Below are 6,509 nucleotides of genomic sequence, written 5' to 3' on the forward strand. Positions count from 1 at the left end.
CACTATAATTTGAGAATTGAATTAAAATAACTCACTCAATTTTTTATCTAATTTTTCGATGTAATAACAAAGAGATTCGTTCAATCTTATTTGTCTACACTATGACTTCATCATGAAACCTAAAAAAGGCTCTAATTACTCAATATTATGACTATAATAGTTTAGGATATATTTATAGTCTCTTATTAGGTTAAAACAAAAAAAAAATCCTAAATCCATAAATATAAAATTTAATTTAATAAATTTTTATTAAAATTTGGTCAGCACTTAATTAATAAAAAAAAAAATAATTTTATATTATTAAATATAATTTTATATTATTAAAAATATTAATAATAATTAATTGATAACTATAAATTATAAAATTTGATCGGTTCGTCTCCTAATACTCTTCTTTCGAAAAATTTCCCATTCTATCTATAATTAAACAAGACTTTGGCATATATACCTTAAATTCTTGTGGTGGCATGGCAGTCACATTAAGTGATGAGTGGGGTCGTGATTTGCTTTTGTTGAGTGTTACATTAACAGTAATTAGTAATTAATGTATGTGTTAATAATAAGAGTATATGTAGTTAGTAACTTAGTATAATGGATTCTATTTCCCACATGTCTTTGTGGTGTCATTGTACGTATTCCACCACATTGACAGGCCCAAATTCATTGCAAGCATTCCCCATGATTGCTGTCCTTGTTAACAACGACAGTATATACCTACATGCATATTAGAATATACGCTCCGTGCTACTTTAACACATGAAAACCACCGTACATTTCTTGTAGCTAGTGCCTAATGGTAGGGTATTTGCGATACTGTTTCGATTGGTTTAGGGTTAAAAACTCATCCTATTCGAACGCTAATATTATTTATTATACGATTTGAATTGAATGATTTTTTTTATATAATTTGATCCAATATCAAATGATTTAGATAGGATTAAATTTACAGTTTTTTAAATTAAAAAAATTAAATATATATAACAAATTTTAACATTAAATTTTAAATAACCAATAATATGCCTAATGGTGCGATACTGTTTCGATTGGTTTAGGGTTAAAAACTCATCCTATTCGAACGCTAATATTATTTATTATACGATTTGAATTATTTGAATTGATTTATATAATTTGATCCAATATCAAATGATTTAGATAGGATTAAATTTACAGTTTTTTAAATTAAAAAAATTAAATATATATAACAAATTTTAACATTAAATTTTAAATAACCAATAATAACATAATAAATTTTAATAATATTTTAGAAAACTAATAATAATATAACAATAGAAATAAAATTATAAATTAGTTAAAATAAATAAATAAATCTCATTTTAAACATTAATATTAAATAATAATACATGAATAATATAAAAAAATATATAACAAAATTGAATATATTATAAGTAAAATTGTAAATATAATAATAAAATAATAATATTATAGCACATTATACGGTTTGGATTGGATTAGATTGATTTTAAAAAGTACATTCGAAATCCGATCCGATCCGATCCGAGGTGCTGCTTGTCCGAGTTCCTTCTGAGGAGGTTGGGGATGGTACCTGCAAAAGACTTCGATGTTTAAGTTAGCAAGGGCTTTAGGCAGGTTTTTAGTAGATAGAACGTGAATTATATCTGGGAGTTCCAGTATATTTATAGTAGAGCTGCTAACCACCTTTGTTAGAGTAGTTCTATCTTTTCTTATAGATAACTATTCCTTTTATCTTGGGAGTTTGTTAAGATCTCCCTTCTAGACGTAGCGGAGAAATATTCGGAGGCAGTTACTCGTTTAGATCAAGTAGAGCTGGACCTCTTTGTTGATGTCCGACCTCCTTGAGAGGTCGGGATTATCGTGAAGGGCCTACACCATTAATGGTCCTTTTTGTCTTATTGGGCCTGGCTTTTATTTATTGGGTCAGGGTATGAACAGTGCCCCTACTTGAGTCCGGATCCTTTTATGGGTCGGGGTCAAGCATTTTGCGGCTTCTGTTGTGGACGTCGGGTTCTAGCACTTCGGTTTACCCGACGTGTTTAAAATTTTGAACATTGATGGTGCTTTAATGATGCGCGAACATTGCACGGCAGTTGTTCTTTGGAATCCACGCACATTTAAAGAGGAGTAAAGGGGCCGTTTTTAGTTCACTGTCTCTTATAAGGGGACTTTTCGGCTCTCCTTCTCCTTTTTGTTGTTTCTGAAAAGACTGCTTTACTTTCTTCTTCACAAAAGAACTCCTCTATGTTACTTCAAGATTTCTCTATCTTGATCTTTAAAGATTTTTTTACTTTCGCCGCCATGGAGGAGATCATTCGTATTTTGCTATTTTTAGACGTGTTCTCCCCCTTTTTTCACGATCTTCTTCAAGGTTGGTTTTCGTTTTCTCTTTCCTTCAAACTCTCCTTTTTGATTGTCCGAGACTTGCTTTTTATTGAGTTTGATTTTACTGTCCTTGCACTTTCCTTTGGAAAAATCTGTTTTAATTTCTTTATGAGTTTGATGTGGAACGTTTTAGGAAGTAAAAAACGTTTGTCACCAAAAGATTTTTTGAAAGACTCTCTTCTTTCTTAAAAGAATCTTCATTTGTATTTTCATGTATTACCGTAGCTATTACCCTTTGTGTTTATGCACTGTATTGCCCCTAATGGTGCCGTTTTGATATGACGATGTTGTATAAGAGAGGCTCTATTTGGTTGTGCTGTAGGGATATTTTTGAAAAGACTAGCTTTCTTTTTGATTTTGATATTCTGCTCAACTTATATTGGATGAGTTCTGACCTCTTTTAGTAATGGTATGCTTTACTTTTGCTTTTGTAGGTATAGCATTTATGTCACGCCGTGTTATCTTGAATATGTCGACTAAGGTCCCTTCTGCTCTTCGGGTTTAGGTAGATAGTAATGTTCTTAGTTGTGTCCCCATGACCGATAAAGAGTATTGTGATGAGTTTCATAGGCACCATAGTATATGTGAAAATATGGAGGATGGGAGAAGCTATGTTTTAGAACCGTCCGACCCAGAGAGAGTGTGTTTTTCCCCTTTAGAGGAATCTGAACAACCTTTCTTTTACGCCTATGATTGTTTCTTCACCAAGCTAGGTGTCCGACTTCCATTTACAAAATTTGAGATGGAGGTGTTACGGTTTTCTAACCTTGCCCCTTCTTAGTTACACTCGAACTCTTGGGCTTTTATGAAAATGTATCAGCTCTTGTGTCGGGAGTTGGATGTCCGACCCACTTTAAATGTCTTTTTCTATATCTTTGTTGCAACAAAACCCTATAGTTCCATAAAGAAGTTGGAGTGGATATCCTTCCAAGCTGTACAAGGTCAGAAGGTTTTTTCTATCTTCGACGATTCTTTTCATGATTTCAAAAATTACTTTTTTAAGGTCTGGGGTGCTGAGGGTGTCCTTTCTTTTTGCCCGAAAACCAAGAACCTCCTTTTTCCCTATACTGGCAAGATACCCTTATAATCGTTAGGTGTGATCTAGACAAGTTATACGACCTAGAGAGGGGTGTTGTAAATTTTTTTTAGGTACATGGGGCCAAGCCCCCAATTTGGATACAAAAAGATATTTGGGAGATCCCAGCCTTCTGAAGTCCGATCTCAGTAGTTCTCTCTTCCTTTACTTGTTGAATTCTATTATTTGTAAGTGTTGTTTCTGAGTGCGTTTGTTTTGTTTTGCAAAAAGTATGGCTCCGAAATTAGCTATGAAATTTCATCGGAACACCAAGAAGACAGTCGTTGATAAGAATCTCCAGCAGCAAAAAGAGGTTGGGGCCGAATCTTCTGTCCAATCTTCCCCTAGGAAGATTTAAAATTCAATCTAATTTATACAGTTTGACAAAAATAAAATTTAATCAAATTCAAATTAATATTATTTTAATTGATTTTCGATTTAGATTAAATTGGATGAACGGTATAATTTGAATCTATTTAAATTTAAATATCCTGACTAGTGGCATATGTTATCGAATAATGAAAATATGAGCCAAAATATACAATTTTTCCTTTAGTTCTGTAATCCAAACATTTTCCATTTCCTATGATATTGTTACCTTCATGCGATGATGCATGATGCAGTTTTTTCTTTTTAATAGTAAATTGCAATATGTATAATATCTGTTGGATTATATTTGCCAAAACTAATATTTTATTATGGTCAATTATATATGATATTGTAAAAAATAATCTCACCACAAAGATTACAAATTTTTATAGTTAATAAAGATAAAGAGCATAGAGCGAAGGTTCATAAAAAAAAAAGAGATTTATCATTATCAAATTTATAATTTTTATCGTAGATAAATTTTGTTATTTAATCAAATTGAGTTGGTTTAGTGGTTAGTTCACAATTTATTGGCTAGCAACAAACTCTTAAATAGAGCTCAATACTGTAACGGATTGATCATTGACCTGTCGAATTAAAAAATACCGTAGAAAACTACAAAATTTTTTTTTGTTATTTTTATTTTAAAAATAATTAATCTTTTATTTTATTATTTTATCATCTAACATTATCGTTATATTAAGTAATACTTTTTTGTTTTGGTTCAGTTATTAAACAAATGAAAAAGGACATTGACATAATAATCTTTTAAAATACTTGTCTTAGTTTTATTAAACACATTCCAAAGTCGAAACCATGCATATTTGAAACATAAAATGCAGCACCTAAGTGAGGAGGACCCACCCACTTCTGCGACAATCTGAGACATGAGGACACAAATCCTCATTCTTCCACCAAATGCTTAGCTTTTTTGCTAGTTGGTTTGGAAAATCCTCCACTAAATGTTTTATTTTGTCATCAACGGAATTGAGGCTAATTATGATTTTATAAACTAACGAATGTTTGGCTTAGCACGCAACTAAGCATGGATATGATGATGTTATTAGTGTATACAAATACACTTTTTCATTCTGCAGTTAGCAGAAGTTATTGTTAAGTTGTTAATAACACTTTAGCAGTTAGTAATTTTCAATTAATTACAATTATCTTTAATCTGTTATATCAAATACTAACTGTAAATACATTTTTTAATCATATTAGCACACTATAAATACTTGTATTGTAATATTTTTTATCTTTATCTTTTCACTAAAAAAAAATGCCATGACAATTTTTTTTTTAACTTCTTTTCTATTATTTTTTTTCTTTTCTTTCACCTCCTATCTCATATCTGATACCTTACATGGTATCAGAACTCTCGTTCTGATCCATGGATCATACCCCTTTCACACCGCAAAAACGCTCGGCTCCAACCATGGCCTTCATTGCTAATTTTTCAACAACAATCAAACTGGATGAAGACAATTTCAAAGCCTGGAAGCGCCAAGCCCTAACTTGCAGCAAAGCCAACCGATTACAAAGTCACATCACAACAAATTCAATTCCAAGAAAGTACAACACAGTAGAAGATCAAGCCGCAAATAAAATCTCACAAGAATTTGAGGAATGGGAGCAAAAAGATGAATATCTGGTAGCGTGGATGTTGTCTGCAATGGATGAATTTTTTGTAAACAAGGTAGTTGAATATGAGTATGCCTTCCTGGGAGGTTCTTGAAGAACATTTCATAGCCAGAATAAAGTCGAAGATAAAATTGCTGAAGACTCAGCTGAAAGCAATCAAAAAGCATGGCTCATCAGCCACAGAATTCATCGCAAAGATCAATAAGGTAGCGAATTCTCTCTTTTCCCTTGGGACTCTTCTAACCAAAGATGAGTATTTTGAGTGCACACCGGGAGGATTGGACGAAGAATTTAGTGCCTTTATCACTATGGTCAATGGAAGGTCTGATCACATGTCTATTCACGAATTAGAGTCACAGTTGTTAGCTCAGGAAGAAGTAAATGAAAGATTCCGTAAAACAGATTTAAACATGGTGCATGCAAATCTAGTGCACAAAATACCAGATTCAAGCAAAGAAGATGTGGAATATCAAACTCAAACGTCCTATGAGAGCTACTCAAGAGACTATGGCAGAGGACATAGTGGTCGAAGAGGCAGGGAAAAAAGCTTCAGAGGAGGACGTTCTTGGTGGCAGAACAGCAAACCCCAGTGCCAACTGTGTAGAAGAATAGGCCACACCGTGTGGCAGTGCTATCACCGTTTCAACCAAAATTACCAAAACCCAGAGCTTCAACACTCGACCAATGGACCTCCACCACCCAATGATGGGGTGAAACTTTCACCAGCAAAATCAGCAAGCTCAAGCCTTCTATCAACCACAATCCTCCCAATCCCAGTCATACAGACCACAAGCTCAACCCCAACAAATAAATCAAAACCCCCAAGCACTGCTGATGAGCGGATAATTTATACGCTTTTTGGCATTGTTTTTAGTATGTTTTTAGTAGAATCTAGTTACTTTTAGGGATGTTTTTATTAGTTTTTATGTTAAATTCACATTTCTGGACTTCACTATGAGTTTGTGTGTTTTTCTGTGATTTCAGGTATTTTCTGGCTGAAATTGAGGAACTTGAGCAAAAATCAGATTCAGAGGTTGAAGAAGGA

This window comes from Arachis ipaensis, chromosome B01 (genome assembly GCF_000816755.2).
Source record: "Arachis ipaensis cultivar K30076 chromosome B01, Araip1.1, whole genome shotgun sequence".
In the NCBI taxonomy this organism is placed as follows: domain Eukaryota; kingdom Viridiplantae; phylum Streptophyta; class Magnoliopsida; order Fabales; family Fabaceae; genus Arachis; species Arachis ipaensis.